This window comes from Manacus candei, unplaced genomic scaffold (assembly GCF_025592945.1).
Source record: "Manacus candei isolate 608988 ecotype Guabito, Panama unplaced genomic scaffold, ASM2559294v1 h1tg000013l, whole genome shotgun sequence".
NCBI lineage: Eukaryota > Metazoa > Chordata > Aves > Passeriformes > Pipridae > Manacus > Manacus candei.
In genome coordinates this window covers 8,418,103-8,430,186 of record NW_026138061.1, presented here as the reverse complement: position 1 = coordinate 8,430,186, position 12,084 = coordinate 8,418,103, and the positions used below count along the sequence as shown (strand labels likewise).

Genomic DNA, 12,084 nt, shown 5'->3' with positions numbered 1-12,084 from the left:
ATCCCTGTTTGTTTGAAATACGTGTGAAATGAAGAGGGAAATAGCTAACACCAGCACTAAGGACAGCACTGATCTGCCTAGAAGGTGAACAGAGACAAAACAGTCTGTTTTGTCATTCCTGCTGATATGAAAGCCCCTTTAATGCACAAGCAGTCCCACTGCTGTTGTAACTGCTTCCTTACAGAGGTCCAGCAGCCCTGGTACCAGGGACACACAGCCAGGTTGGTGCGGAGAGATACTGGAAATCCCAGCAAAGCTACTCCTTCCAGTTCTCTCCCTCTGTACCCTACTGACCCACCCCAAAGGGCCCATGCTTGGCTCTGTGTGCTGTCCTTGCACAGATTTGTGCTGCAGGCTACCCAGCCATCATGCTTGCAGAAACATTTGAGCCAAAAGTCCCTAGAGAACTCACCCTGTGGAAAAGGTACAGGTTAAACGTGGAGGTGTGGCTCAGCCAGGGTACGGCATCACACAGTGAGCAGGTTATTGACAGTCCAAGTAACTTTTCAGACTAATGACTCTCTCATCATTCCAGGAAAACAGGTCCTGTTGCTCCAGAAGGTCAAACTGGCCTTTATTTTCTTCTTGGTGATGCAAGTGTTGATTATAGTGCAGTATCCAGGACAGGTAATTCATGTCAAAAGGTGGAGAAAGTGGTTTTGCTTATTGATGTGTTGTCATCGCAACATTCAGCCTTTCTGTTCATAGCTATTCACGTGAGTTACAGCAAACAATGCCTGTGGCTGGCATTAACCTGCTTCCCAGGCAGCTATTACTCAAAATGCACAATGGCCTGCGGGACACCAAGAGATTTGCCACTGCTCTATTGACCAGGCGCAGCCTTTTGCACTGCGTGATGAAGTATCATCGAAACGACATTCAGGGCACACTCCTGGAAAAGCTGGCAGCCCATGGCTTGGACAGGTGCACTCTTGGCTAAGTTAAGAACTGTCTGGATGGCTGACCCCAGAGAGTGTTGGTGCTGCATCCAGTTGGAACCCGGTCATTGGTAGTGTCCCCCAGGGATCAATACTGGGCCAATATCTTTATTGACGATCTGGATGAGGGGATCAAGCCCACTCTTAGTGAATTCCTGGATGACACCAAGCCAGGTGGGAATGATGAGCTGTTGGAGGGTAGGAAGATTCTGCACAGGGATCTGGACAGACTGCGTCGATGGGTCAAGACCAATTGTATGAGTTCCAAAAAGATCAGGTGACGGGTTCTGCACTGTGGTCACACTAATCCCATGCACAGACTGGTGGCAGAGTGGCTGGAAAGCTGCCCAGCAGAGAAGGACGTGGGGGTGCTGGTCAACAGCCACTGAACATGAACCAGCATGTGTGTCATGGTGGGCAAGAAGGCCAAAGGCATCCTGGGCTGTATCAGCAATACTGTGGCCAGCAGGACCAGGGAAGAGATTCTCCCCCAGTACTCAGCACTGGTGAGGTCGCTTCTCAAACCCTGTATTCAGTTTTGGGCTCCTCACTACAAGAAAGACCTTGAGGTGCTGGAGCATGTCTGGAGAAGGGCAAAGGAGCTGGGGAAGGGTCTGGAGCAAAAGTCATATGAGGAGTAGCAGGCAGAGCTGGGAGTGTTTAGCCTGGAGATAAGGAGGCTGAGGGGGGACCTTGTAACTCCCTACAACTGCCTGAAAGGGAGTTGTAGCCAGGTGGGGAGTTGGTCTCTTTTTTACCAAGTAACAAGTGACAGGGCAGAAGAAAATGGCCTCAAGTTGTGCCATGGTTGGTTTAGATTTGATATTAGGAAACATTTCTTCACCATAGGTTGTCAAGCATTGGAGCAGACTGCCCAGGGATATGGTTGAGTCACCATCCCTGGAGGCACTTAAAAGACATGTAGATGTGGCACTTGGAGACATGGTTTAGTGGTGGACCTGGCAGTCCTGGGTTAATGGTTGGACTTGATGATCTTAAGAGTCTTTTCCAACCTGAAAGACTCTACGATTCTGTATATGTTTGTCCTTCCCTTGTATATTCTTTCCTTATGGGCACCAAAACACCTCGCAAAGCAAGTACGACGAAACTCCCCACTCCTTCATTTTAGATTTCACTGGGCAACGAGAGCAAATTACCCTAATGCTACAGTTCAATGAGCTGTGCAGCAGTGTGAGCCACAAGGTATCATATGAGGACTGGAAATTTGCTGTTTATTGCCCGTGATCCTGTCAGCAGTGACTTCAGTCTCATACTTCTCTGAATAGAAGCTTTTTTCCCCCCAGCTCAGCCATGGGAAAGGTAAGAAATATCCTGCATGTCATTTACCCTTGTTTTGAAGAAAATAATTACACCTTTTACTATGTGTCTTTTATCCCTCTGATTATGTGTGCAGAAAAATCTTTTTCTTTGCTTTTATTTTACTAAGCAATACATTGGCTCTGTGGAGGACAGAACAAGACTCATCAATGGAGCTTTCTGTGCTGGTTCTGCAGATGTATTAGGATCTCCACATGCCATCTCGACTCCATACTAGCTGATTCTCTCTATAAGAGTGGTGGAGGTGAGGATCCCCCACCTGGGGTTGCCACACAAGCTTTGGTCATGACTAAAAGCTTTTCCCTAAAAAACACCTTTCCTAGTTACTCTTGGCTTGGTCCTTTTGCACACACACATCTACCCCTTGTTACTGTAGGGACTAGAGGCAATGGTCCCTTGCCACTGTACTGATTACACTTCTGTGTTGCTTCTTGCAGGACAGGCAGGAGAGGATCAGAGCTCAGGAGGAGTCTGTGTGTAATGGGTAGCCCTGTCGTGTGCTGTTTTTATCTTTGGCAGTATCCTTTCATGGCTTGTCTAGACAGAAAAAACAGTGTTCCAAAAGCTCACAAGAGGCAGAAGGAGCAGTCATTGAAACTCTTCAACTGAATTTGATGGGCTGCTGCACCTCTCTACAAGTTCCTGCTCGCATGGGGAGAGCTGGCTGTCTCAGAAGCCACTGTCTCACCAACATATTCAATACTTGGTGCAGCATCAGCCTCTGCAGGAACTTACCCAGAGTTCCTGATTGTCTGGATCTCACTTCTGACCTGGGCAAACTCCAAATTTAGTAGGACCCAAGATCTTCAGCCTTGCACAGAGCAAGGAGCAGTCACTTCATGTGGCATCAAGGTGCTTCCCATCAGGAGCATCTAGAGCCACACTTCCAAGCCCTCCCCTGGCCACATCCAAGCACAGGTTTTAAGAACCCTTTTAACTTGCACAAACAATGTAAATTGACCTGAATATGCCTATGATACTAGACATGCAAATTTATGGAGCTGTGACCCAGCCATCATGTTCCAGAGGAACATTCTCTAAAGAAGTCCTCAGCGTCATCCACAGTTTTGGAGGTCTAGAGGAACCTCTTCTTTCTAGAGCTACACAAAATATTTAGCAGACCCACTCACTCAAAATGCCACTTGTGCAACTGACAGACCTCTGGAAACAGTTTTTAATTTATTGCAACAGCACAATTTTTCAAAGTTTCCAAGATTTTTGTGCATTTTAGAGTGAAAGGACTTTTATTGCCACTTTTATGTGTAAGCTGCCTACATCTCCACATTACTTGGGGTATAAAGCAGATGAGCAAAAGGCCTTTAAACTAGTGTTGTTGCACCTCTGATCTTGATTGATGTTGACACCAATTAGCAGAAAAGGAATCTTCCAGATAAAGGAAAAGAAGATTTTATTAAGCCCTAAATGCCAAGAGTCAGAATTCAATGCAAAATTCATTAGTGCTTATGGCAGGAGTCCTATCAGCTATTGCCAAGGGGTTAAAGGGAAATAAAAATTACATAAATAGGATTTTCAAGACTTTTAAATCCTAGGTTGAACAGTAAACGTGTTGGGGTGATTTCAGCTTGCTATTCTATACCACTACTTGTAAAGGCTGTTCTGAAATACTCACTAGTTTTAATCAGAGGCAGTTTCTACAGAAATCAATTGCATTCCTCTGGATGAAAAGAAAAATAGAGGTAATATTTTTTTCATTCACTTCTAAATCTATTTTTGTAAATACAACATTCTTCAGATAGAGGAAGAGGCCTTCACATAGGATAAATATAAATTTAAAATCTATAAATCTGTAAATATATGCATGGAGATACATATATATATATATATATATGCAGGATCAAAATCTCATTTTAAATTTCTGGCTCCTGTACAAACAGTGACACAAAAATAATGACACTTGCCTTTGCAGACTTCTACCCTTAAACAATTGCTCAGAAAAATAAAAGAGCTTTGCAAGTTTCCTGATGTTGTATCACGAATAAATCTCAGTTTAACAAAGCTCTGAAACAATATTTGAAAGCTTTGTAAAAACAAAGATTAAATATGCTTTTATAAACTAGAAATGAGATTGTGACAGTTCAGAGTCTGGAGAACTCTGAGTGGCTGCTCTGTAAGAGAAGCACCACAGCTGCCTGCTATTCTAATTCACAGCTCTTACAGGAACTACCTTTTGGAGCAGGAACAAATACTTGGGCAAGTTGTGGCAGTTCCTTCCTAAGGCCTGTGTTCACAGTACTCAGAAAGTTTCTTGCATTTTCATGTTCAGTAAATTGTGTTTTGTTTTCTAATACCAAGCTCTTCAGCCTGGTAAGGAAAATCATAGGTCCCAGTTCCCAAATACCAGGCACCTGCCTGCCCAGAAACACACCCGCAGGTTTTCATTCCTCTCTCTTTACAAGGTATCTGCTCCTTCAGTTCAAAGGACTGCACACACACACACACTAATTCCTTACAATTCAATTTAGTCAGCGGTAATTTAATTTCAACATGTCCTAAGACGTGTTCTTCCACTGAAAGAGGATCCTGATGACCATCAGTTTACATCTACTTGTCAGAAGCCCCACGGCAAATGTTGACTCTGAATTTTCCTTCCAATCTCATTTGCTGCATCAAATGTCATCAGAGCTTTTGACAGCAGCAACCTAGACTCAGAGCTAGAAATTTATTGCCATTTCTTGCTTGCTGTGGACATTAGGGGTATGGTTTATACATCTCTCATATTCCAGGGCTAAGGATTGCAGTTCTCTATTTCACTTTACTGGGGCAGTGCTATTCACCTGAAAATACTTAAACCCATATTTATTTTAAAAATTAAAGCATCCTTTTGTTAGATTTGCATCATTTGCTCCTGCCCTGCAACTAACCATTCCCTCTTCTTTACTACATACCTATTGTCCCCTGCTGCTTATGGCAGAGGTTCATTTTGTTGTTGTAGATTTGAGCAACTTGCCACACAGTAAGAGCTTTGTTCTCTGACTGGGGCTAAGCGCTAGTTTTATTTTTTAAAAACCCTTGAAGTTTACTTATTAAAAAAGAAAAAAAAATCAAAAAAACAAACAAAGCCACCAAAAAACTACAAACAACACTGTACTCTGTTATTAAAACACATGTTCTGAAAACTGGTGAGCCTAGAAACTCTGATTAGGAAAAGGAGAATTATTTGAGAAATGGGGATGTGGGATTTCAAGGAATATGTTGTGTAGACTCCCACACTTATCTGATACTACATTGCCTAAGTTTCTCCTCAATCCTTCTCAACCATGTTATGCTCTCACAGTGTTTACATGTTCTGCAAATGAAAACAGATTTCTGCTCATTGATGGCTTTTATCTAAGCTGCTCTGTTTTTTGGATCTTGATCATACTTGCAATATACCGTTTTTTATAATAGCAAACCTTTTTCAGCTAAGCATTTAAATGTGAAGAGAGAGTTCCTGTTCTGAGAGTAAAAACTATCTAGAAAAATCTCAGAGCAAGACCTGTCCGCTTCTCTAAAGGATCTCAGCAACAAAATAATGAGGAATCTCTGTCCAAGACTTAGAGGCTGTGACTGATCTCTGTGTGTATACATAACAATCAAAAAAGCATCTATCCTGAGAAGCACTATGCATTATTTCAACCCCTGCACCTCTAGAAGGATCTCTCCTTCTGTGTTCACAGACTGTGTGGGATTGTTTGAGAAACTAGCAGATTAAAGGTATTTTTGTTCTCTTTCTGTTGCTTCTTGATGAAGAAACTATAGGAAAATACGTGCCATGGAAGTAGAGCTTGTGAATCTGTCTCTCATAACTGTGCTGGAGAACTCCTTGGAGGACCAGAGAGGGGCAAACTGGAAATAATGGGGCATTCACTCAGTCACACAATAGATGGGTTAATAAAATAAGAAAGAATTCTTGTTTAAAAATCTGTTTCAGTCTTATGTATAGATTCTGTTAGTTCTTCCTTTATTACAGCTTTTTGGGATGGAAGTCAGTTTAAAGAAGACAGAAGTTCTCTATCAACCTGCACCTCAGGAAGTCTTCCATCATCCCCATATCACCGTTGGCGAATCAGAGCTCAAATCAATCCAGCAGTTTAATTACCTTGGTAGCCTCATCTCCTTGGATGGTAAGATTGATGGAGAGATAGACAACAGGATAGCAAAGGCATATAGTGCTTTCAGAAAGTTTCATAATAAAAGAGTTTGGTGAAATAAACACTTGAAGAAAAGTACCAAGATCAGTGTTTACAGAGCCATAGTGCTGTCTACTCTCTTATACAGATCTGAATCATGGGTCATCTACCGCCACCACCTGCGACTCCTAGAACGCTTCCATCAACGCTGCCTCCGTACAATCCTAAACATCCACTGGTCAGATTATGTGACCAATACATCTGTTCTAGAACAAGCAGCAGTCACAAGTATTGAGGCCATGTTGCTGAGAACACAGCTGTGTTGGGCAGAGCACGTCTCCAGGATGAAGGACCACCGCCTCCCTAAGATCTTGCTTTATGGTGAACTTGACACCGGCTGCCACAAGAGAGGGGCCCCGAAGAGAAGATACAAGGACTCCCTGAAACAACATCTCAGCCTTGGCCATATTGATCATCATAACTGGTCTACTCTGGCCTCCAATTGGGAGGTCTGGAGACACACCATCTTTAACGCTGCTGCTTCTTTTGAGAAAGCACGCAGGATTACTCTTGAGGAGAAATGACAACGCAGAAAGAATCGTGTCTTGCAGAATATTCCACCTAAGGACTCCTTCTGCTGTGCCTTTTGCAACCGATCTTGTCTATCTTGTATTGGCCCTTTTAGCCATGAGTGCGCTTGTAGCAAATGTGGGTAGAGCCCTTCCCAAATCTTTGTTTGCGAAGCCTGACCATGATGATGACAAACAAAGACAAGACTTCATAGGATTTCAAACTTACATTATATCAACAAGAATATTTTAAAGCAGGGATGCAGAGACAAGGCAAAAGTTATAAATCTGCCCCTTTTCTCACTCTAGAGTTACCTGTAGCAGTCATGTAGTGAATAGAAAATGAAAATTGAGTATTCTTTGTAGATAGTCATATATAACAGGGCCCCAGCAGAAATGCTAACATTGCTATCCCTGTCAGATTCCATGAATCCACAAATCCTTCTAAATACCTAATATCACAGCTAAAGGTGTGCCTGTCAGTTATTTATAAAAGACTTCTTATCAGGACCAGCACTGACAATAATATCTGGATATGCTGAAGGGCCCTCAGCTGTCAAACAAGAAACCATCATCCAGCTGTGCAATGCATGGTGCTAAGTCCACAAGCAAAACATATAGGGATAAACATCTAGATCACCAAGAATGAACCTGACCAAAAAAAAAAGAGAAAAATAGTAAGGTTATCGTTAAGTCTGATCCTGTTGTGACTGCCAGTGGCGAACATCAGGAGTCTGCCTGGAGGTGTTAGCAGCATTTCTGTTACATCAGACAATACGGTGAGTTTTGACTTTGGTCAAAAGTGAGTTGCTGGCAGTAGTCTTAACAGCTACTGATTCAACTGATGCTTCAACAAAAGTCATGATGGGTGGAAGTGGTACAAATATGGACATGTGCATACTTCGGATCTAGGCTGTGATCCAAACTGTCTTCAGCCCTGACTGACAAAAATAAGGTCACTAATCTATATCAGGCCTCTGTCATCAACACCATTGCTAGACTGAGAGATGATAATACAGTAGGTTCCATGAACTTGTATAATGGCTTCAAAAAACCACACAAACTTTTAGTATCTGCATTATCCTGTGACAGGGAGCTCTGCAGTTTATCTGAAAATTGTGCAAATTGTCACATGTAAGAAATACAAATGGGATTTTCTTGACCTGTAAAGTAACTTATTGAGTGAAGATATTTTTTCCAAACTGACAGAAGATGGAAGTCATGCTCCAGAGAACATGTAGACATAATCCATGACAGCGAAAAAGCACCAGCAATTAGTCAGAACCTCTCTATTGACTGACAAAAAGTAGACATATACTATCACTGAAGACCAATCTTTTGAACATCCAAAGTGTGTAAATTAGACCTAAAGTGTAAATTGCACAGTAAGTGACAAGGATTTCAGAACATTGATTATTATTAGTCATCTGAGGAAAGAATTCTTTCAAGAAATATAAAACTGCTGATCTTGATGACATCTGACAACTGAACAGATAAAATACCTTGGTTGAATGACAAATATCTGAATACTCTAACAATTTATTGTGCATTGCTGTCAGTGTGTTAGTGCTTGTATGCCATGGCACTCCAAAAATCAGAGAAGGATGCTCCAGAGCCAAAAAGCAGTGGGTTGTGTCCATACGGCATCATCTTCACAAATGGCATCAGCATCTGATTCTAATTAAATTAGTTATCACCATTTGCTAAATGGTTCCTAATACCAGAGCAAGCTGGACTGTTCCCAGAAAATCCCGGCTGTTTAAGTACTTAACAGCACTGAGCAGTTCCAAGAGAGTCTTGGGAGGGCATGGACAGATACTCTATGCCTGTAGATCCATCAGCAGTTGCTCATGACACTGGAAAGATCTGAAGTATGTAATTATTCGTAATTATTAAATTACACAGATTGATTATCACTCCATAGGGATTGCACACTGAAAAGTTTACATAAATCATGTGAAAAATAGAGCCAATGGTGCAGATTGCAATATTAACTATCAGAAAAGGGTATTTCTACCAATATTTTTAGCATCTGTCAAAATAAACAACCAAGCTATGATCATATAAAATCTAATTTCTCACAGGTGACTAAGTTATTACTGTCCAAAATTAGAAATGTAATTGTAAGGGCTTCATGCAAAATCAAAGTCATGTTGACTCAAGCATATTTCCTGGGTATCTGGTTAGCACATCCAAAGCCAGCTGTATATGAATTCAGATGAAACATATGCAAGTCTCCTTCATCTTTAGACTCAATAAGCTACCAAAGAACTTCACACATCCAAGATTGAGGGTGACTCATCCACAACTAGCACCTGGTCTATCTGCGTATCATACCAAATTGAACACTTTTCCAAAGGTCAGACAGATCAAAATGCAAAGTGAGTGCTTATAAGAGCTCAGTTTCCAGATGGAGATGAGAGGTAGATGAGGAGACTGATGGTAACCAGACAATGCTGAGAATCACTGAATTCACACAGTACCATCACACCTGTATGTGTGCTCTGTGTGGGAATGATCAGGATTTGCAAAGATAGGCTGCAATGGATCAAAATTGCATTGCCTTACTGGATATCTTGGATAAGCCACAATCAGTCTGCCTTTATGGGGTCATCCTATCTGATATTATGAAAGCACGAGCTATTACCAGAGAAGGCATCTTGAATGCTTATGGTGGTGCTGAAAAGTTTTCCAGCTACAGTAGAAATACAGAAGCTATGTCAGCTACACAATTGGCAATGTATAACATAATCATTAGGGCATTTAAAAGTAGCATGGGTTAGAAGAAAATAAGAGAAAATAAAAGAAAATTACCTAGTAACCTGAGAATGAATTGGACAACTTGGAGACCTTCTCGGACACGAGTCGGCTGGAAGAACAAGAACATTCAAAAATGTGGTTATTATTAATAAACAGAAATGTGTGAAGATAGAGCCTGATTGAACAGTACAGCTCATCGTGGTCTGTGGCATCATGAAAGAGTTGTAAAATACTAAAGATTTAGCCAGGGCAACCCATTGGTGAACCTTTTATGTTCACTTTAGGAAAACACATTAGAAAACAAGCAAAGGACGTGCAACAGGAAAAAGAAAGCACAGAGATATCTGTGCAGGCATGGAAGGATAAACAACTCTTTTATTCCCTTTCTGCAAATCAGAACAAGGGAAACAACTGAAAATCCTTTTCCAAACCCTACCAATCCTTGACAGGAAAGAGGAAATAATGCCCTAATTGTCAAAAATGGCAAGGAGGGGACAGAGGGCAGAATGTCACGGTTACAATTTGTTTCCAATTCATTCTTGCTCTCCAAGGTTCCTTCTGCCCTTTAAGAAATCTGTACTTAAAACATAATGGACTAGACAATTTCCAAACCAGGAGCCTGGTATAATTCATTTTAATGCTACTCCAGTTGGCTGGGCGATACAATAGATCATCATATTGTGAGAGAACCCTTTGGTCCAGACTATGCATCAGACTGAACTCCCAGATCTATAGCATATTTATCATGAGACTGTGTCACACAAGGTTATCATGCTGGTATGCAGTATTTCTCCATCTCTCCCTTAATAAATTTGGTTCTTTTAGCCAAAATGGAGCTATTCAACATTAAAAGCAAACAAACAAACAAACAAACAAACAAACAAAAAACTATGCTGACTTTGTCAGTCAGATGCCCAGAGTTAAATGTTTACCATAATACACTCAAGGAAGGTATCAGTAGACATAATGTTCAAGACTAATTTTTTTAGTATGAGTTAATGTTTAGTCTTTGAAAGATGCACTGTACTGTAATTAGTTTCAGCTACACCAGATATCCTTCACTGCTTTTTCTGTTTAGAACTAGCTCCATGAATAAACAGAGGATTTCTTTTTTCTTAAGGTTATTCTCCTCAGCGTAGAAAAAGAAGAAAATTCTGTATGGATTTCAGACATTTTTTTCCCAGATCCAGTGACAAAACACTTAGAACACACCAGAGTTGGGGTCACTGACTGTTCCTCTACTAGGAAACCAAGCCAAAAAGTCCAAGATATCACAGGAGGCTTGCCAAAGACATGCAATCAGAAAAGTATCAAACTAATTCATACTTGGATTTGGAAGAAACTTACTACTTGATGTTTCCACTGCTTTAATGGGAAGTCAGTGCTCTGAACTTCTGGCAAATCAGGTTATCATTTTGCTCTGAACTAAGGTCTCTGAACTCAGCTCTGACCTCTGCTGTGAACTTTGAACTAGGAGGTTTAAGATATAGAAGTGTAATGGAAACAAAGTCCACTTTTGCTCAAAGGTCATTGTCAATAGTGTTTATTTTTTCTGGTCTTGTTTGCTTTGCAGCATAATTGCATTTTTGTCTTTAAGTGACGAGTTTGACCAGAGTAGCATTGATTAAAACAAACCCACAGACTCACTCAATATTTCAATGATTGAGGACTGCTGGAGGAAAAGAAATACTTGTTTTCATTCCACCTTCCACTTAAAGCCAGGAATGAAGCCAGTGGTAACAAAAATCTGCTGTGCAAAGGTTTTTCTATGCTATTTTCACCTGGAAAAAATAGTGAATTCCCCAATAAAACCTGTTCTCATGAATATCCTACCTTGTTCCAATGAGTTTCTGAGGTCTGAAGAGCTGAGTCAAGGTCCCTTCTGGCTAACTGGATCACTGCAAACTCTCTGCTGCCTATTTTCTTCCTCTCTTTAACATTCACAGCACTGCAGCTAAAGCTCCCCATCCATTACTATTCATATTGTGTATCTATTTACTGACAATCCTTTTTCATCATATCTCTAATTCTGTCTTTAAGGCCTTGTGTTGCTACTTCCTACCCACATTTATGCTCTTATCTTTATCTTTTCTCTCTTGTTCTTCATTCACACTCCCTCCTTGAGTTCATTCTTTCTTCTGATCCACCAGGGCTGTATCACCCCCTAGCTCTTGACTGGACTCCCTTGCTTTCTGTCCTCTCGACAGACTTCTTCCTCCATAATCTGCAAGAGCTACAGTATTGGAGTACTTCTGAGGGGCAGTTGTTACTCCAGCATAAGATCCTGCTGAATCGCTAAGAAAGAAGAGGACAATGAGCAGAAATAGTGAAGAAAATGAGGAAAGAGGC

General features: G+C 41.2%; 1 long non-coding RNA gene across 1 annotated transcript in view; it reads right to left on the bottom strand.

The window, feature by feature from the left end:
* LOC127467073 (uncharacterized) overlaps window positions 1-11,155 on the bottom strand; it is a 76,315-nt gene extending 65,160 nt beyond the window's left edge. Inside the window, exons 1-2 of the long non-coding RNA XR_007902964.1 lie at window positions 11,083-11,155; window positions 9,790-9,844 (exon numbers count right to left, since the gene is read on the bottom strand). This is a non-coding gene — a long non-coding RNA (uncharacterized LOC127467073). The remainder of the gene's footprint in view (window positions 1-9,789; window positions 9,845-11,082) is intronic.
* Window positions 11,156-12,084: the final 929 nt, after the last annotated feature.